At 46.2% G+C, this 21698-nt stretch overlaps 1 long non-coding RNA gene across 1 annotated transcript; it reads left to right on the top strand.

Annotated features, from left to right (window-relative positions):
* Nucleotides 1-2123: 2123 nt before the first annotated feature.
* LOC143522465 (uncharacterized) lies at nt 2124-3532 on the top strand. Its single transcript, XR_013133004.1, has 3 exons — nt 2124-2346; nt 2677-2752; nt 2842-3532. It is a non-coding gene; the product is annotated as an uncharacterized LOC143522465 (long non-coding RNA).
* Nucleotides 3533-21698: the final 18166 nt, after the last annotated feature.

Below are 21698 nucleotides of genomic sequence, written 5' to 3' on the forward strand. Positions count from 1 at the left end.
TGCACGGTGCTAGTGCACGGTGCTTGTGCAGGTGCTAGTGCACGGTGCTTGTGCAGGTGCTAGTGCATGGTGCTAGTGCACAGTGCTAGTGCACGGTGCTTGTGCAGGTGCTAGTGCACGTTGCTTGTGCAGGTGCTTGTGCAGGTGCTAGTGCACGGTGCTAGTGCACGGTGCTTGTGCAGGTGCTGATGCACGGTGCTAGTGCACGGTGCTTGTGCAGGTGCTAGTGCACGGCGCTCCCATCAGCTGCAGCTTTGCATCGTTCATCACAATTGTAATTCACAAAGTGTTGCCTGAATGGGGGTCTCTTCCTCTCCCCCCTCTTCCTCCCTCACTCTCTTTAACCTCTTACTTTCTCTCTCTCTCTCACTTCCTCTCACTCTCTCATTCCCCTTCCCTTTCTCTCTCTATCTCTCTCTCTCTCACTCTCTCTCTCTCTCTCTCTCTCATTCCCTCCCTCTGTCTCTCATTGCTGCCTGGCAGCATAAATGATGTCCACAGCTTGCGTCTCTCCGCTCTGCGTTGCCATAGCAACTGTGGGGACAGGGGAACACTGTGTTCTTTCGATCTGCAAATGGGTCACGGTGTAAGCGACACACGTGGAGCCATATTGAAGCACTGGGGATGATGCCACCACACTGCCGACGGCCGGCATCACCCGTTCAACCCAGGAATCCCCTGAGGACACATGGTGAGGACTCCCACGGACACAGCACCCACAGTAACTGCTTAGAGTGCCGTATTCTGGACACACTACAGAGATGCTCATACTGCATAACATCTGCCCCCACACAGCACAACAGTGTCAACTCCTACATGAGTTCAGTTTAGCTAAACCTTATTCCATAGATGCACGTTCAGGTCTGCCTGGGCCGAACCTTTCACTGCTGATGCATATAGTTCAGAAACCAAGACACACAACGCAAAGTCTTGTAGACCTCAGGTATTTATAGTTATACTGTATACATGACTAACCCACAAGACACTTGCACTCTCAAAAAGGCCAGTCAAACTTGGGACGTTGTGTAACTTGGGAAGTTTTTATTGTTACAACAGTAAAGTAGACCTGGTATACTGATACGCATTCGCTCATATTTTTCCAGTAAAAATCATATGAACTGGCTTGGACTGAATATTTCCAGAACAGTGCTACACAAATCTTTTTAAGTAGTGTTTGGGGGTTTTTCTTCCACAGACAGTGGTTGCTAATTTCAAATGAATGTCAGTTGGAACACACTTCTTCTTTTAAATGCATCCATTTGGCCCAGCTGAAAGCTGTGCTTACATTTCCACTAGATTGGAAAAATGATTTTGCGTATCGTACATCTATCTTACAAGATTGTCTCAAAAAGGATAATCACCTGATTCCTTAGAGTGACTCTTAAGAATGAAATTACAGATGATGTTGAGTAGCAAGGATACTACATTTTTAAGCAACATATACAATGCAGCATTGAACAAGATAAACCACTCTAACATAAAACCAATTCAGCATCATAATGCAATCAGTATAACTAGCAGCAACAGTAGACTTTCTAGTAAAACATGAGAAATTTCACTTCTGAATAGGCTTCTAAATAGAAAGTACTAAGTGTATTCCCGCTGAGTTCAGTTTAGTGTTTGGTGAGTTTGCTGCATCAGTAGCTTTCTAGCAATTTTACTGTGCTTTATAAAGGACTGGCACAGAGAAACAGAATATGAATCACGTTCTGACCAAAGGCCATCTGAGAGTGATTTAAGTCCTGCACACACTGGTATTCCAGAGTGTGTGTGCTTGCTGCACTGCTGAACTGTATGGGGGAGCTGCAGTTTTACTCCCTATTAATGTTAGAGTCAAATATGGAAAACAGTTCAGGAAGTGGTAAATGTACAACTGGGGTGTCTGGAGTAACATTCATAACATTCACGTTCACTTTTTTGGCTTTTGCTAAATCCCAGAGGCCAAGGCCCTTATGAGCTTTTGCATATGTTTAAAGGATATAATCCCCCCCTCTCTCTGTCTCTCTCTCTCTCTGTCTCTCTCTCTCTCTCTCTCTCTCTCTCTCTCTCTCTCTCTCACACACACACACACACACATGCACGTGGATACACACACGCTCGGCAATCGACATGCCTCCTCAGCGAGTGTAGAAAGGGCCTCCAGAAAAGTGAGTTGTCTTTTGCTGGGCTGCCATTGGCCCTTCATGCAGTGGTTTGGCAGGGTACGCCGGTGTTAACTCAAGGGCAGAGCGTGCGGCTGGTCTCCCAGCCCAGGGGCCTCTGGCACTCAGGAACCACATCACCTTCCCTCTGAGAGAACGCTCCTGGCGGACCGGGGCCCGTCATCCGTCTCGCTGATTTAATGAGGTGAGATAGAGAACTCAGAGCTAGCCACCCTTTATCCTCGGTGTACAATTTGGGATTAAAGTCTTACTGCGAGGAAAACGTTGTGGGGTTAGGGGCCTTGTGAAAATTCATGTTCAGACTTCCAGATGTGTGTTGTGTTGAAACAACAACAATGAGACACAGTAGGGTTAGAACTGTGTGAGGCTATAGAGGCTTTGAAGTGTTAGGGTCAGATTTGCACAGTGGGCGGATCTGAAAACTTGCATTAAATTATGTTTATAATATTACATTTATTACATATATAATTAATAATGATTATTATTAATATTTATTGTAATTTATTCTACACAGCTTCAAGAATTCATGTACATTTTAGCGACTGCACTTTGAAAAGCTGGTTTCAAAGGTTCCTTTAAACTTTGTCCAGGTAAATCAGCCTCTACTTTTTTGGAGAGAGCTCAGTGTTTTGGCAGCCTGCCATGTCTTGATGTCATTGTGCCACTGTCCTCCAAACAGGATGATGCAATGAAAGACAATCCAGTGCAGCCAGGCGGAGGTCCCGGTCCGACACACTCGCTCTCGCTGCCACGGCCCGTCCAACAGCTCCCCGCACTCGCAGACATGTGCTAAAAGCACTGGCGTGGAATATAATAAAAGACTGAAGCTTATGCAAAACACACAAACAGGATGTTCTAAGCGCAGACCGATTGTGGGTTTTGAGCTCCGCCAAGGACTGACCCACTGAAAACTGGCATCCAGTTACATCATCCTTTAGTGAGCGGATGCTCTGATTACAGGAACAGCAAACCCTGGTCTCTGGGGACCTGCGCTTTCAGTCCACTTGTCATACGTAACCCATCAGCGTGTCTGACCCAGGCGCAGCGCTAGCTGTGATGATAGTGCTTCGCATTCATATTTTGCAGACGTGAACAGCACAATAGGTTTAGAGCTCTTATGTGTTGAGCTGGAGTTATTCAACATGCCAGCGTGAACAGGTGTTCAGCAGGAAGTACACGACAAAGTGTACAGGAGTTATGTGTGTTCAGCTGGAGTTACTCAACATGTTCAAATAAACAGGGGTTGTGTGTTCAGCTGGAGTTACTCAACATGTTCAAATAAACAGGGGTTGTGTGTTCAGCTGGAGTTACTCAACACGTTCGAATAAACAGGGGTTGTGTGTTCAGCTGGAGTTACTCAACACGTTCGAATAAACAGGGGTTGTGTATTCAGCTGGAGTTACTCAACATGTTCAAATAAACGGGTTGTGTGTTCAGCTGGAGTTACTCAACACGTTCAAATAAACAGGGGTTGTGTGTTCAGCTGGAGTTACTCAACACGTTCGAATAAACAGGGGTTGTGTGTTCAGCTGGAGTTACTCAACACGTTCGAATAAACAGGGGTTGTGTATTCAGCTGGAGTTACTCAACATGTTCAAATAAACGGGTTGTGTGTTCAGCTGGAGTTACTCAACAAGTTCAAATAAACGGGTTGTGTGTTCAGCTGGAGTTACTCAACACGTTCAAATAAACGGGTTGTGTGTTCAGCTGGAGTTACTCAACATGTTCAAATAAACGGGTTGTGTGTTCAGCTGGAGTTACTCAACACGTTCAAATAAACGGGTTGTGTGTTCAGCTGGAGTTACTCAATACGTTCGAATAAACAGGGGTTGTGTGTTCAGCTGGAGTTACTCAACATGTTCAAATAAACAGGGGTTGTGTGTTCAGCTGGAGTTACTCAACATGTTCAAATAAACAGGGGTTGTGTGTTCAGCTGGAGTTACTCAAGACGTTCGAATAAACAGGGGTTGTGTGTTCAGCTGGAGTTACTCAACACGTTCAAATAAACGGGTTGTGTGTTCAGCTGGAGTTACTCAACACGTTCAAATAAACAGGGGTTGTGTGTTCAGCTGGAGTTACTCAACATGTTCAAATAAACGGGTTGTGTGTTCAGCTGGAGTTACTCAACATGTTCAAATAAACGGGTTGTGTGTTCAGCTGGAGTTACTCAACACGTTCAAATAAACAGGGGTTGTGTGTTCAGCTGGAGTTACTCAACATGAATTTTCTTTTACTTCAGACAGTTAAAAATGTTTTACTTTTTATATACAAAAGCATTGTTATATTTTGAATGTTTAAGTTGGAACTTTTCTTAATGACATTGTAAAAACATACTAAAAGTAATTTGCATGAAGCCCTTCCAAACGATTCCCTAACGGGATCAGGCTCCGGAATTCCACACAGACGTCTGGACGCACTACAAGTTTGCTGCTTAGTAATGATGCTAATAACGAATGCACAGGAATCTAATTGTTTCCCAGAAGGATGGATGTGTGGTAGTGTAACTGCCCTTTGAGTGGCAGTGTCTCCTGCCTGGCACACCCATACATCCTCCTGTAATGAGCAGTGATACTAGCCCAGGGGAAAACTTGACTAAACGTAGGCAAAAAGCATATTGGGGGGGAAGTGTTTGTCATTTTGGACATGACATTCATGTTGTTGTGCTGTTGCGGTGGATCCGGTACACTACAACTTGGAAATGCCATCTGATACTCATCACACATCTTTACTGTAGCCACAATTATTGTACAAGATGCCGTATGGACTATTCTTCAGATAAAAGGTTTCTCCTCCTTCTTGAACTAATGTAACATAAAAGAAAATAAATGTTGATCTTTTGCATAAAGATGCATATTCAACATGTAAAGGCTTCATGGTTTTGTTTTCATATGCACATGTAAACGTGTTTAAGAAGTCGAGCAGATGAACGTGTCACAGACACAAACGTTTCAGTGCGGCCTCAATAACGCAACACTACCTTTTCTAATCGAGTTACAAGCTTGTCAGAATTTCCTTCAGCACAAGTAAACACTCTCTTCTCTCAGGCTTTTAAATTGCCCAAGTACAATTATGCGACCAAATGGAATTGCAGATGTTCTGAAGTCAATGAAACATCAATAACCCCAGCTGAGAGTGTTTACTGCCTGTGTGCTCCTTCAGAGACGGCATGTTGGAGTCTCTTTGAAGTCGTCTCTTGAGTGTTTTGCAACATTCTGAAGTGAGCGTGACTCATAGTGATACCTGTCTCTGTGTGAACCGGCTCTCTTCTGAGATCGTCTGGACTTTCTCATGACTTCCTCTGGTGCTTTTGCTTGGATAATGAACATTGATTTGAATCTATATGCTTTCACTGCAGAAATGTGGCTTGTCTGTCTGTGTGTGAGTGTGTGTGTGTGTGTGTGTGTGTGTGTGTGTGTGTGTGTGTGTGTGTGTGTGTGTGTGTGTGTGTGTGTGAGGACTAAACCCAGCGCCACGGGTTGTCACGGCATCAGAAGCGGGTGTAGCCTGTAGTCACCTGAGCCGCTGTAGAAACACTGTGCTCTCAGTTTCTGGCTCTGGCTCAGTAGCTATTTCGTCACTTTCTAATGGGAAGCTGCACTTCCTGACCCGTCTGTGTGCTGTACGAGGGTAAGACAGCGTGTTGCTCATCTGCTGGGGACAGGCAGAGTGGGGCCTGGTGTTGGCACGGATACCACGCTCCTGTCTGATGGAGCACTGCCACTAATCTCAGGGCGGTGATGCCGCCATAGCAACAATCTGCCATGGCATATGTGTCTTCTTCCGCTCTAATGTCCATTCCCTGTCTCTCTCTCTCTCTCTCACACACACACACACACACACACATGCATACACACACACACACACACACACACACGCACACACACACACACACACACACACACACACACACACGCCCACACATGCATACACACATACACACACCCACACACGCACATATACACACACATGCACACACACATACACGCATACACACATGCAATAACACGTCGAGTTTTGGTTCCCTAGAGACCAGGCGGTGACTGGGTCTTGCCTTTTGCCCAGCTCAGGTGACATTAACCCAGCTAAACGCTGATGTCAGGACAGATGAAGCCATGGAGATAAGTGTCGGTGCAGCGCGTGACAGCACACACTCTCTCTCCCCGAACTCCTCACTCACTCACATTAATGCAATTCAGCCAGGTGACAGTAATACATCCTGCATGCAAAACCCACACCGCAGAACTCGCCGGGCAGGTTTCGAGGTGAGCTGGGACATAGAGGGTACTGAGTGGGCAGTTCTGGAGGGTGTTTCGGAGTTTATCCGTTTTTCTTTGGTGGTATATCTCTGCTTGTTAGCTATAATAGCACAGGTTTGGTTAATGTTGGAGACAGAAGCCCCAGCAGGTCTTCGGCGCCATTAATCAACAAGCGAAGGCTTTTTGCTGTGAGGGTAATGATTGTTTCTGCCTCCCTAGTGCTGCCTGTGCATTTCTCCAGCACGCGGCTGATAGGGAGATGTGACCGGGCTCATTGGAAACAGGGCAGTTTTGTATTAAAATCTGATTGATGGCCCTGCTGCTCCAGAGCGTTCGTGGAGAGCGCGGTGAGGCGCGGGAGAGGAAGCAGCCCTCGCTGTCTCTTTATGACTCACGCCCAAATGACAGACTAACTCCCTCCGGCTCCCCCGACCAGCCGGCAAACCCGGAGCCTGAGTCTGAACATCACGCGCGGCGAGAGTTTAATTCCATCAGTGCCGCGTGAACGTGTGTGTGTGCGATTGAGAACAGGAAGAGACGCGCGGGCAGCCGCAGAGCCGGACGGCCCAGCGCCAGCAGACGGACCGCGGGGGATGAGGGAGACAGTGGGTGCATCGAAACTCTTAGCAACAGTGAGATCTGATTATTATGGGTAACCGCGGCGATGGCTCCTCCCTGTTTCTGACAGGGCAGCAGCTTGAGTGGATGATGGACTGCAGTGTGTGCATTAGTTCTTCTGGGGGGGGGGCGTGCACGAGACTTCAGCAGGCACTCTCTGCAGCAGCCAATGACAATGGATGCAAATGTATGTTAACCACATTCGAGGAATTTGCATGTGGCACCTATCTGTGACGTGGGAGCGCTGTGTTCCTTTTGACCTCGGCACAGAATGTAAACCTTAAAATGATTCAAAGGCTCCTGTTGAAAAGCTGCGTGGCGTGTGTTGTGTGCCGTGTGCCGTGTGCCGTGTACCGTGAGACAGCTCGGGTTCAGAAGTGATTACCACTCTTCCTGTACTCGGCTGGACACATTGCTACACTTAATTGCTAATCTCAGTAGCGCTGCACTGACAGGGCACATATAATATCCTGTAAGCTAGCAGCTAATGAAGCTGCAGGCGTCTGCCGCAGGGCCAGTGTCTGTGCTGTGTCTGTGTCTGTGCCGTGTCTGTGTCTGTGCTCCCGCCGGTGTGGTCACTGTGAGTGGACGTGAGGCCGCGTGAGGTGACGCACACGACCAGCCATGGCCATTTTGTTTACCAACATGAAAAAGAGTCCGGCCTCGCAATAATTGCGCTCTTAGTGTCTCCTGTCACTTTGATTTGTGGTTTTGCATATTCTTTTGTTGCATTTGCAGCTACTCTGTAGAGGAAAGTGTGAGCAAATGATGTCATTAGGATGGGCACGGACAATGAAATAGAGAAGGCATATTACACAAGAAGCATGCAAAACTCTAAAGTAAGTGCAGGAATATAGTGGAGCAGGTGGGAGGCACTGATTCTCAGTCAGGTGACGTGCTTCGTCCCTGGTGTGATGGCAGTCTGGTTACAGCCAGACAGACTGCCGGTAGTCAGTGCTCAGATATGCAAAGCAGACAGTTTTTTTCAGGAGATAGGCTACAAGGCATCATACTGGAATACATATTCACTGGAGGCTACAAATCCTTAAAGTATTCCTGTAAAATCTCCCACAGTAGAACAAGGCTCTCTGTTGATAGGCCATGCATCGATATTCCACCATGGGTGCCACTGCTGATTTGAGAACACATTATGGATGTCATAGGAGAGCTGAGTAGAATTTATAGGTTAGCAAATAGATTCTTAAGTAACAGACATCTTGCTCATGCTGTTTTTCTATGGGGTATCACATATTAAATGCCCAGTGATATACAATATTACATGTATTTATAGCAGATGATGCACTGGACAGAAGGAATTGTGAATACACGGCTGTGGACACTTGGCAGGAATGGGTCTTGATGCAGTATATATTCACTTCAGACACCTTTTATTCTCAGAGCACTTGCAGAAGGAGTGGACACGTTTCAGTTCGAGGTTAACCAAGGTGAATGGGTATCACACTGCATTCATCTCTCCCATTACCAACATAATATAGAAGGTGTCACTTACATTATCACCTTCAGCACTGCAGCTTTAATGTAGGAAGACATTACGTCCATCGGTCTGGATGAAGGATCTTGTTCTGCTCCCTCTGTGCAGGTCTACGTGCAGGTCTACGTGCAGGTCTACGCTGATTCCTCATCGTTACGTCGTCTCGTTGGGCTTTCACTGTTTGTTTTCAGAGCTAAGGCCTGCTCAGCGGAGACCAGGCCCGGACTGAGATGGACAGAGTGACACTGGCTGACCTTTAAGAAGAGGGAAAGAAGGAACCACATTAGTTTGTTTGGATCTGAAAAATGAGGTGAGATGATAAAACTGGACAGTGTCTGCTCCCTCAGGCTAGTAATAAAAAAGTGCCAGCATCTATGCCTGCAGGCTAGACATTCCTAGTTGCCTTAGCCTGAGCTGTTTGACATCCTATTGGAAGGCACCAGTTTAGCAACCGGGGGTGAAGCAAATGAGAGTGTTGTCAGCCAGTGTCTTTCCCACGAACGAGGGCTGGAATTTGACCTTCGCTCCTACTCGCTGTGAGGAACTGACACCAGTCTTATGAGTGACGGCGTGATTGTCGGGCGGTGGCGTGATTGTCGGGCGGGTGGCGTGATTGTCGGGCGGTGGTGTGCCCCGCTGGGCTGGCGTGTGCAGAGTGACTGCTTTAAATCCCCCTTTGTGATCGAATTAGGCGGAAGGAATTCATTTGGACGCGCCGATGTTCTCCGCAGCTCGACGAATCCGACCGCTCGCTGGTCCGCAAGGGTTCGGGAGGAATCAATGGGACATGGTCTCAAAGGAGGAACCGACTGCCATTCGCAGCCTGGTGGAGGGACGGCTGGAGCAGTCGGACTGGATGGATGGTCATTAAAATGGTTTTTACATGAGTTGTGCACACCCAAAGACAAACTCCAGCTTTCTTACCAACAACGTCCCCTCCTCCTCTTGCCTTCCCGCCCCAAGGCGCTGCTGGCATGTTGGCCGATTGCTGGCTTTCTCACTCTGAACTCAGCCTTGCATCATGTTGAGATAAATGAGACAAATAGGAGAGACACACACTCGGGTGGCCGTGGCAACCTGCTCCAGTGCCAATGGGACTCTCAAAGCACTACCCCCCCCATAATGGCTTTGCTGCCTACCCCCATGGTGTAAAGAGAATGTGGAAGTCTAGGCTGGTATTGATACTTAAATCATAGTTTCACCACATCATGTAAAGATAAGGTCCCCGTTCCAACCCTATTTCAGCCTAAACGTGTCTTTTAGCCCTACAGTTTCAGTTGTGATGGCAGTGTCATAGTTATAAGCTCAGTTACACTGTCAAAGATGCAGCTTCATCTGGATGGATGCAGTCAAATGCTCTTGAATTAATCAAGGCAGATGTCCAAATGTCCATTTCTTCCCTCACCAACTGCTATGTGGACCACAAAGTTCAGGTGCATTCAGTCACAAGTCGCAGTGATATGGCTTCACCAACATGGTGAGTTCCAGACACGGTTCAGAGGCTGAATGCCGTGACTGGACATATCCGCTCTCACTCTAGGGCACACCGACTGTCCTACTTACACGTTACAGGCGTGAGTTCTGAGTGGCAGCTAGGATACTCCACAAACCTTTTACCGCTGGTCAGTGGTTGGCGGTTCTTCTGTGTTGGCATGTAGCACTGTGGTCGGGGCAGTGTCTCCGTGATACTATTGTGCAACACGGGCCACCATCGGGCCAACTAGATTCCTCTCCTCCTCATGTTCCCTTGTGGTTTGGAGAAGCTTCAAGAAGGGTCCTTGAATGGTTGCTTTGAGAGGGATGCAAATACCATCTTGTGTGTGTGTGTGTGTGTATTAAATTAGTGTAAGGAATGTGAAAATGAGTCTGTTTTTAGGGTAATTTTACAATGATTCTAGGAGATACAGTTAGCATTGAGTAAAATAAGGAGTATTGTGTTTAAATACAGCTTTCATTTAAATTTGGTTGAAGAACATGTTTTGACTATTTCTCCCTATAGTACTCATACATGAGTCTCATCAAGGACATAAATGCGTCTCCTCAAGGACATACATGAGTATCATCAGGGACATGGGTGAGTCTTATCAAGGACAAAATGAGTCTCATCATAGACATGCATGAGTCTCAAAGACATGCGTGAGTCTCATCAAAGACATGCATGAGTTTCATCAAAGACATGCATGAGTTTCATCATAGACATGCGTGAGTCTCATCAAAGACATGCGTGAGTCTCATCAAAGACATGCATGAGTTTCATCATAGACATGCATGAGTTTCATCATAGACATGTGTGAGTCTCATCAAAGACATGCATGAGTTTCATCATAGACATGCATGAGTTTCATCATAGACATGCGTGAGTCATGTTCAGTAACATGCAGTGCTGTCATCATTACACAGCCAGTTTACATGTGTTTATTTGCCACTGCATACATGTGTACAAATAAACTAGAGAGGCATACAGTGGATGAGGGAGAGAGAGAGAGAGGGAGAGGGTGAGAGAGAGAGGAAGAGAGAGAGACACAGAGATAGAGAGAGGAAGAGAGAGAAAGAGAGAGAGAAAGGGGGAGAGAGAGAGAGAGAGAGAGAGAGAAGAGAGAGAGGGAAAGAGAGAAAGAGAGAGAGAGAAAGAGAGGGTGAGAGAAAGAAAGAGAGAGAGAGAGGGAGAGAGAGAGAAAGAGGGAAAGAGAAAGAGGGAGAGAGAGAGAGAGAGATAAAGAGGGAAAGAGAGAGAGAGGGAGAGAGAGAGAGATAAAGAGGGAAAGAGAGAGAGAGAGCGAGAGAGATAAAGAGGGAGAGAGAGAGAGAGAGAGAGAGAGAGAGAGAGAGAGAGAGAGAGAGAGAGAGAGAGAGAATAGGGGTCACAGTGGAAACTCTGACTCATCTGCTCCACTCTGCCACTCAGAGCCCAAATCAATTTAGCATTGAGTCACCACAAGACTTCCTCGCACTCTTTCTATGCATGTGTGTGTCTCTCTCTCCCTCCCTCTGTCTGTGTGTCTCTATCTCTCCCTCCCTCTGTCTGCGTGTCTCTATCTCTCCCTCCCTCTCTGTCTGTGTGTGTGTCTGTGTGTTTGATCGAGCTGAAGATTGATTTTCCTCCTCATAGCCCACAGCAGGAGGGCATTTTTCTTTACATGGTAGCCTGCAATCATGTCTCCAGAACTCTGCATCTACACACTCGTGTGCATGCGAGCCTTTCTGCATCGGCCCATCTCTAATACACCGACGTTTCCCAGCATATATTATATTTATGTTCATCTTCATTCCTGCAATGACCTCAGCCACTTCTCTGAAGCATCTCTTAACCTGGGACACAGTGTTCAGTTAACACTACAGTGTCAAACCAACTCCAACTTCTCATCGCACGTGCAAATTTGTACCCTGTATCATATATAGCGCATTTAACCCTGGAGTGGCTACGCAGACACAGGCCTGTGTCTTTAACCTCCCCTCTGCAGACCTCAGCACAGAGAGGCGTATACCTCAAAGGTTACTTGCTGGGAGGTGGCAGCCGTCATGTCTTGTGCGTGGAGGATGTTGAATCAAACGCGAGTGGAGCGCGAGAACTTCCTCTCATAATGAAAGGCCTGCGTGAACGTGGGCACACTGAGTCTGAACGTGTGGGCCGAGACAACACGTCCTGAAAATAAACACGGGGGATTTCTCACCATCAAAGGCACCTGCATGTTCTCGTGGTTCTGTTTGTTCACATATTTGTACCATACACTTTGCATTTAAGTAATGATGTCAAATCGCTGCACTATAACTGAATTAAGCGTGAGTCCTGTGTTTAGACATATTTTCAGATCTGGTACAGAATACAGAAGGACGCGCACGCGCGCACACACACACACACACACACACACACACACACACACACACACACTCTGGCAGCAATGGAAGTGCTGAAGCTACAGAGCGCGGGACACGGGACGCGCTGACCCGTCCTTGATGTTCGGAACAGGAGCAGGCAGCACTTTGATAAGCGGTGCCCTACATGCGCGTGCGTGCGTGAGCCCGGGCGGAGAAGTGACGTGTGTTCCGCTGTCACGGCGCTCTGGCAACTCACGCCGCGACACTCGCGTCCTCTTCCACGCGCACACTAGTGCGATGACAGCACCAGGCACCGGCTCGGAGGCTCTCGTTGTATTTGGCTACAATCATATGATATGAGACGTTCTGTTATTTGTTGCTAGGGATACCGGCGCTGCTGGAATCTGTGACCAGGAGAGTCATAAAAACTGGCAGCATATGCAGAATGTGTTATTCACTGTCGATCATGTACGCGCGTCTGTCCCGGTGCCTGCTGTGTGCTGCAAGCAGCGCTGTTAAATGATTTATTTGGAAGGCTTACACAACATGGTGTATGGCGGTTGAGCCTTCGACGGCATATCTCTTAAATGCAAGAAAGCTCACAAGAATCAGGACACGTGGAGATGGGTTTTGACAGTATCGGCTGCTCATTCTCAAGTAAATAAACACGTAGAAGGGAAATGTTCAACTTGCTAGAGTGTCAGTTGGATCTGAAGCGCAGCGTGGGTGAGAAGTCTGATGGTTCACATCAACCGCACTCAGATGCAGCTTTGACCTGCAGCATCCACTGATAATCCCCCACCCCCACCCCCCCCCCCCCCCCCATGTACAAATCCCATTTGCGATCAAGGAACACGATAATGTGAGTTCACATGCTACTGACCAAAACAGCTACTGACCAAAACAGCCACCGACCGACGTTACAATCTGGATGTTCTCTGAGTCGGATTCTCCGAACAGCCAGCACGGCAGGAGCGAGCCAAATGGGTCAGCCCCACTTCCTGTTCCAGCGTCATGAAAATTTCATACGGTTTCGAGATTCTTTATGAATGGGCAAGAGTGCTGGCAATTAGCAGCTGGGAGAGCTCGCAGCCCTCCCAGCGAGGAAGCCCTCCGTCTGGGCATGGGTGCCTAACCCCCCAGCACTTCTCAGGAAGTGTTACCTCGCAGTCTATCGGAGAGGGGCCGCGCTCTGCTGGCGTGGGCGCCCCTTGGCGTGCGGCGCAGAGCTTTAAGAATGGAGGCGGGTTGTTGTTTCGAGTGACTCATCCCCATTGATGAGGAGCTCGGTGATCAATTCCACTTCAGGGACCGGCGAAGAGTCTCCTTTCCCGCCGAAACAACCCACCCACCCATCCCAGCATCCAACCTGTCTGGGCTTCACCGGCTCCCCCGGATACAGCTGGAGCCCAAATTAGCCTCCACTCGCCTCTCAGCCTCCTGATTTTCTCTTTCCCTTTCTCTCTGTGTCTCTCTCCTCGCCTTCACCCCCTCCCTCTCTCTCTCTCTCTCTCTCTCTCTCTCTCTGTCTTTCTGTCTCTCTCCAGCAATGGATACCGAGGAGACAACAGGAAATCAATTCACCACTTGGGAAGAAACGACGTCTTTGTCATTGTCCCCTTACCTAACGGTGTTAATTTGAATGTGGGGTTTGACTGTGGATGTTTCAATCACTAATGGTGCTGCAGAAAGTGATACATTCCCACAGCCCATACAAACATCCACTCCAGCTGTTACACACACTAGCATGAAGCATGTAAGACTATTTGAGTGTCTAGCTGAGCTTGGGGAGGTTGTGTTTGTGACTCAGCTGGCTGAGGTCTGAGGAAGCTACAGAATTACAGAAACTTTACAGAGCAGACCAAATATATTCTAGATTTAATATTACTCTGTGTAGAAACGGTGTAGTGTTACCTGTAACTTCCATCTGTGCTCTGCTTTCATTAGTCACTGTATTATGAACAATAAGCAATGTCAGCTAGCAGCTATCACCTTACATGACCTGAATAGCAATTTGGACTTTTTGTTGAACTTTATGATAGGTCCATATGTATATTAAAACATCCAGTAATGTTAATTTGTCATCTGGATATATTTACATACAAAACCATGCAGGGTATATGTTGCTCATATAGCGTGTTATTCTTTTTGTGTGAATCTTTTTCCATATTCAAATGTTATAAAACTGTTATAAGACTGCGACGTCCAAATACCGCCTGTCTGCTCCAGTACACCTGTGATTGGCTTCATCCTGAGCAGCAGACAGATTTCTCCTCGTCTGCTTTTAACTGGTGGTGCTTGTAGACCTGCTGCAGCCTGAGAGGAAGCCGGCGTTCACGTTGCAATTATGACGGTCTGCTTATTATCCTGCCATTACTATGGTTCCTATTATTTATTGTAGTGGCACGATAATTATGTTTACCGTACTGTTACACTAGAATGAGAACGAGGTTAGGGACCAAAAAATACAGCCCATAATTCCCCACGGAGACAATCAGAGCCTTTGTGAACTGCAGAGTTCCTGAAAGCATCAGCACAATAGTTTTTTTTCCCCCTCCAAATAAAATCAATACAGCTATTGCCTCAGCAAAAGTAAATAACAGATCGAGTGTGTTTACTGTGTAACCTTCACTGCATCTTCGAGTCTCCTGTAGTGTTTGTCGTGACCGCAGACACCCATGCAGAGAGGCTCTTGGGTTCTGTGACTGCTGCTCTGTTATTTTATTACCATATTCACATTGGCCAGTGCCTGTGCTCAGCACACAGCAGTGAACAGAATCCAGCCTGCCTGGTACCCATCTGCTCTGGTCCCATGCACAGGGACACCGACCATATCAAAGTAAAAACGCCATGTGTCCTTAATCCTTTATAGGATTTCCACTGGAATAATTCATTATATACATAAAGTCATAAAAACCCAAAACAAATGTTCTTTACCTTTATGAGCTTTCTCAGCCCAGCAATATATATATTCAAATTCAATGTTTGGGCGTGGATATTGTTTTGATCATACTTGGGCAGTGAGATCTTGTATTTTGACACCAAGCCATTTTCAGCTAGTGTGATGTGGACAGGTGTGAGGTGGGACTGAGGAATGTGGTATGAACATGTAGGTTTAGTCTGGTGGGAAAGATGTTTCCTCTCCTGGCACAGGAAGTTCCTATTGAACGACACTCACGTAAATGAGCACACAGGAACCTTTAAGAGAGCATGAGTGAAGTTACTGGTGCTTTCATCCAGCATCCTAACCATCAGATCCGGTTCTTCAATGTTTGGTTTTCGTACTAGATTTATGGAAAACTTTAAAAGTTCACGCTACAGTGATATTTTACAATGAAAGTAGGGCATTTAAGTAGAAGCATGAAATGGTGATTTTCTCATCTAAAACTGTTTATTGAAACAAAAGGCGACAACAGTGGTGGGTAAACCCCAGGAAAAATGCCAATATCTCAACAACTTGCCGTGTGTCCTTGAGTATCAATTACAGCTTGACATTGATGTCTCATGCTGTTCACAAGTCGACGTATCGGTCTGCTGAGTCATGGTATCCCACTCTTCCTGAAGGGCCCTCAAGTGTAATTGAGGTTCTGGGGTACAGAGTAATGAGCCTCTACACGGTGACTCAGCTGATCCTGTAGGTTTTATATGGAATTCAGGTGTGGAGAAAGTGCAGGTCGCTCCATTTGAGGAGCCCCAGTCTCCAGCAGCCGTTCCTTAATGATGTGACCTCGATGAGCTGAAGCACGTCATCCATGAAGATGAAATTAGGCCTGTGTTGTTCCTGCAGAGGTATAATAACTGGATTAATGTTATTCAAGTAGTATGGGCTTGTCACAAAGACACACCTGCCCACACTAACACCACCACCACCACCACCAAAGACTTGTCTGGTGACAACAGTGGCTGATGCACTGTGCTCTCCTTGATGTCCCCAACATCATTGGCGGCCATGATTTCTGCTCACTTTGAATTGACTTTCATCAGTGAACACTGAGGTCCACTGGTCCCTCCAGTGTAAATGCTTCCTGGCCCATGCAGGACGATGACACCTGTGTCTGATGGTGTGGTCAGGTCATCCTTCAGGTCGTCTAGCACGTAGTCCCCTGTGATGTAAACGGTTTCGAGTGGTCTGACATGACACTTGGGTGCCTCTCACCTCCATTCAATGTGCTTGGAGCTGTGTGGCATTCATCAACCGGTTCCACTGGGCACTGTTCACAATGAAGCTGTCACCAGTGTGGGACGTGGCCAAAGGACGTCCACTTCTGTGCCTGTCTGAGACTCTTCCAGTCTCTCTGTATCTCTGTTGCAACCTGCTGATGACACTCTGACACTAGAAGCTCAGTGGCCACTTCCGTCTGAGAACATCCTGTTTGAACCCTTACAATGGTGAGGTACTGATGATCTGAATTATGTAGCGTCATCTCAGTCTCATTATATCAAAATGTGAACAGCATGATGAGGAGGACTGTTTAAATTAAACTGTTTAAATACCAATTCTAATTGAAGCAGGAAATGTATTGGTAATATTATTTTCTTTTTTATTGGTATGTACTATATAAAAATAGTAAAGAATTTTATGAATGATATTTGACTCATGAGTAATATTAAGTTATTAGTCTCCTTATGTGGTACCTTACATGCTACATTCAGTTTTGTTTTGGAAGGGAGGATGATTTAGCTGAAAATGCATGTTTTGAAAAGCTTGAGGTTATTTGAAATATCAGAATTACGTTGAAATGTCAGAAACATGCCACCCAGTACTGTGTACATGCTCATCCATCAGTCTCCTAGTGAGTGTTAACAGGCTGGTCTGCTTAAGTGCTGATTCAGTATGGTTTCATCTGCAGATCAGACAAGCTGTACAATCAAATCACAAAGCACTGTTAAAGGAAAAAAATCACAAATTCTCACAAAGTATACTTCACAAGAAATGCAAAGTATATTTGACAAGCTCTTGATCTCCGGGGCCCTGATCTGAAGCTGCTCATATCCTTTGAACTGTTAGTTCTCTTTCATGAATGGAGAATATCGCATGCACATGACAATGATGGACTTTTTTGTGGGTCTGTAGTTGTGTAGCAATTGTAACCAAAAAACAGTGCTTGGCCTTGTTGCCCCACTCCAAACCACACCATGCTGATACACATTTCTTTAAGGTATGAAAAATGCAGCCCCTTGCACTGTAGACTAGGGTTGCAACGGTATGAGATTTTCACGGTATGATAACCGTCTCAGAAAATACCGCGGTATCACGGTTATCACGGTATCACAGTTAGTTTGTATATTATTAAAAGATACACTGACCCTTAAAGAAATTACAAGTTTTTTTTGTTCAATTAACTATTTATTGTAGAAACCTGGAACTATTGTATACAAAATGTCTCCTTTAAAAAAATAAGCTGTACACATGTTTAAATAAATACTGCAAAATTAGATAAACCTAAATCATGGATTTCAGTACAATTATTTAAGTTTAAATTATTTAATATCTGATAAACTCAACCTGGGTCAGTGTCTGATCAACAACTGTTGTAAACGTCCGTTGTACTGCCAAGTTAGAATATAACCAGATACTGCAGAAAGAGAGGATTTATTTCTGACATGACCCTCACAATAGAGATTTCTATTTTAAGGCTTTCACACCGAGTCTGGTTTTAACATATGAAAAACAGGCACGTAAAATTTTGAAAATGAACGCATGTAAATTAATGGCATCTTTCACATCCAGTGAAAGCAAGGACCTTAAAAATCTATGGATTTACACTTTCACTAGTGACCGTAGCGCGCGACTCGGCACAGTTCTTTTGTCTTAGGTTAACAAATACGAGCCTCTTGTAATTCCAGGACGAAACATGAGAGAACGTGAAGACGTTAAGATTGGGCGTTTTGAAAATAAACAACCATTAAATAATTTAATAAAAAGCGAATTATTTTGAGTATATGTATAAATATTTAACTTAATTAAGTTTAAGGTGCTGGGAAATATTGAAACGGACCTTTAAAGTTACGTACAAGTGCTTTAATTCCACCTTATAAAGGTGTATGAACCCTGCAAACATGACTTTGTTCATTGCGCTGAGGCGCGACGCGCGCAAAGTTACAAAATTCGAGACGTGCACGACCTCGCGAATCGACAGCGCGCGAGACCCGCGCTCACCGGCGGAGCCACCGCGATTACGTCATTTTCGCCGCTGATTTTAGTTAAGCTTTTTTTTTTGTTAAAAAATTTGTTAAGTCTAATGCACTTTCTGCCATTCTCACTGCTGTGTGCTTAGTAGCTGAACCGGAGCGGAGTTGCGCATGCGCGGGTCAGTTTCTCCGCTGGCTTGCTTTTTACCGGTAATAAGCAAACGCACACGGTATGATAACCGTGCATTTTAATACCGTGGTATACCGTGAAACCGGTTACCGCTGCAACCCTACTGTAGACACGCTCCTCTAATCGCAAATGTGCTCGAATTACTGTAATTGTAGCCCAGGCAGTCAGCTAACTACAGCACAATATGCCACAGGCATGTTCTGATTTTCTGATTTCGGTCTGTTGGCCACTTCAGCAAGAATGGAAGTTACTGCCCTCAGCTGTAATAACAGTTTGGGTATCCGTACAGGGCTCAGCGTCGTGAGAGTCTCTGCCTTCTGTGTACACTGGCATGCTTCCCGCTGCCAGCAGTGAGTGAACCTGCATGTCTGACCGATAGGGTTGATTCTTGGGTGAAGTCAGAGAGATGCTCACAGTGGCCAGAGTGAGAGAAGGGACAGCCACAAAGATTTGTAATTAAACCTATCAGCACAGGAGCTGGACATGCACCTCTGACCTAAATCCGCCGTTCGGAATGCTAAAGAATGCAGGATCCCAATTAGGAGACTCCTGATGCCAGCACAGCACTGCGAGCGCAGATGAATGAGAAATAAGGTCTATTTTTGACCACTGTGGAAAGGCTCGTTGTGAGGATGGGGTTCTTCCATTGAGATGTTCTGTAAGACAGCAGAGCTGAATGGCTGTGTGAGCTCGGTGGGACACAGATGAACAGGGCGACTGCCACCTGCACCGTCACAGGAAACACCACGGCAACCAGACTTCAAAGGAGTGACAGACACAGAGATAAGCACACACACGTACACACACACACACACACACCAGTGTTTGCCCACGCTGTCTCTATAGCAGCCACAGATAGGTCAACAATGCTTGATGCATAAACAGAATGGCACAGTATAACATGCATCACTGTGTTCTGCCAGCCTCTGTAATTTGCAACAGCAAACAATACTGGCAGTAAACGAATAACCAGAAGGAGCAAGAAGGAACACGTCCGCATTGTTAAGGAACTCATTTGTGACACTAGCATGTAAAATTGACGTTAATGTATTATTACAAGACAGGATTCCTTATAAAACAAACAGAACCTTTGACCAGAAATGTAAGGGAATTTCCCTTGTATGGTGGTCCTGTGTGGTCCCAAGTGTATGGATGCATGTTGCCATGGCAGCAGAAGTGGCAGGTGGTGAATCTGAGCACTACAGCTATCTTATGGAGGATGCAGTTGTAGCATGAAGAACAGAACCTTCAGTACAAATGCAAGTTACGTTTTCAGCACAATGAAGTTCCTTCGGTTTAAAACTTTTCCACCGAATCGAAATAAATGATACGACAGAAGATAACACTAGACTTGTGCTCGAGGTTTGGATGAGTGTGGATTTGCCTGGGAGAGCAGGGGGAAAAAGAAACGCTTTTGATATGATAATGTGAGAAAACAGGCTTCAGTAGCAGGCTGCCTGGTATACAGTGTGTAATGTATTTGCCCTGGAGTTACAGAAACCCATCTTTATAATCCAGTCAGGGCATGCGTATGCTTGACAGATCGCATCTTTGAAGAGGGTATTCATCACTTACGGGAGCAGGACAGACTGTTTACCCTCTCAGTCAGTCAGCCCGTTTGAGTGACAGCAACACTGTGCCCTTAGCAGGTGTCACTTTTCTGCACCTAGTCTTATTTGCATAAAGTTTGACCTTTGTTAATTTTGCATAAGGCTATAGGGGCAAATGCCCATGAGGCACTAATATGGCCTTTTGGTGCACAGTCTAAGTGAATGAGTAAAGCCTGTTCGGTCTTCCGGACCAGGGAGCAGGTCACTGTACATCACCTAACTTACTCTTTGGGGTTTTTTGTCTGCAATGTGCTTCCTTACACACAGGCTAGAGGACAGAAGGCTGAGTGACACAGCCAGAGGAGACAGATTAAGATTTTAGTCATCCACACTGACCTTTAGAGATCTTCTAGGATGGATCCTGGTGTCCCCTCTTGGCTGTCAGGCACTACCACAGTACACAGGCTGGGACCTATTTTTATACTCTGTATTCCTTGAAGTCTTCCTGTCTGTGTCATGAGGTTCAGCTGCCGTTACTTAATAGGTTGCAGCAATATTCATAGGCATGTCAGTAAGCAACAATTAACGAGTGGTGGTCTTAAGACGCAAAACACCTTAAGCAAATCTCTGAAGCTGTGCCAAGACACCCCCCCCCCCCCCCCCCCCCCTTGGTGCTGAGCCCTTGTTTTCTCATTCGAGGGGGACATTAAAGTTGAGTAACTTTGGACCTGGCCCTCTGAAATGGGTCACTCCACACCAGACGTAGAGGGTGTTGGCGTACGTGAGGTTGGAGCCGGTCGTGCAGGAGACTGCGGGGGAGGGGAGGACACACAAGCGGGCGCTTCTCTGTCCACAGCTGCGGACCAGCGTTTATGAAACGGGGCCTCGAAAAAAAAAAAAGAGCATTTTGTGTGTGACAGATACATTTTCATAAAGCGTGGGTACAATGAGTTCCGTGCGCCAGAGGAGAGTCGTTGCGAGAGCTGGGCTGTGTCAGGGGGAGGGAGGCAGCCAGAGTGAACAGCCTCGCCTGTGTTTCCCGGCCAGCTGTGTGCATTCCGTCTGACGGCCCACATTCCAGGAGCGGAGTTGCTCAACCCTCCTCCGGCTGTGGGGATGCAGTTCACTTCAGGGGTGCTGGGAGAACACACACAATTGCAGGTACAGTATGTGTAAAAAAAAAAAAAAAAAAACCCAGAAAATCATTACACATCGCACATTGTATCTCTGGCATCTCGTGTTATCAGCATGATACTACTGCTCACAGTAAGCTGGGGAAATGTGTAAATACTACAGTGGAAACATTCAAAAGAATAAAGGAGGCATTATTGATTGTCTAATGGGATACTCGGCTATGTCTCACGCTGCTTACATGCACTACTACACACCATGAAGGACTCTGTGTGTTGACTAATACACAAACATACCACACTTCCCCATCACACACACTGCATTCATATGCTTCCCTGATCACACCCTTTA

This window comes from Brachyhypopomus gauderio, chromosome 9 (assembly GCF_052324685.1).
Source record: "Brachyhypopomus gauderio isolate BG-103 chromosome 9, BGAUD_0.2, whole genome shotgun sequence".
NCBI classification, from domain to species: Eukaryota; Metazoa; Chordata; class Actinopteri; order Gymnotiformes; family Hypopomidae; genus Brachyhypopomus; species Brachyhypopomus gauderio.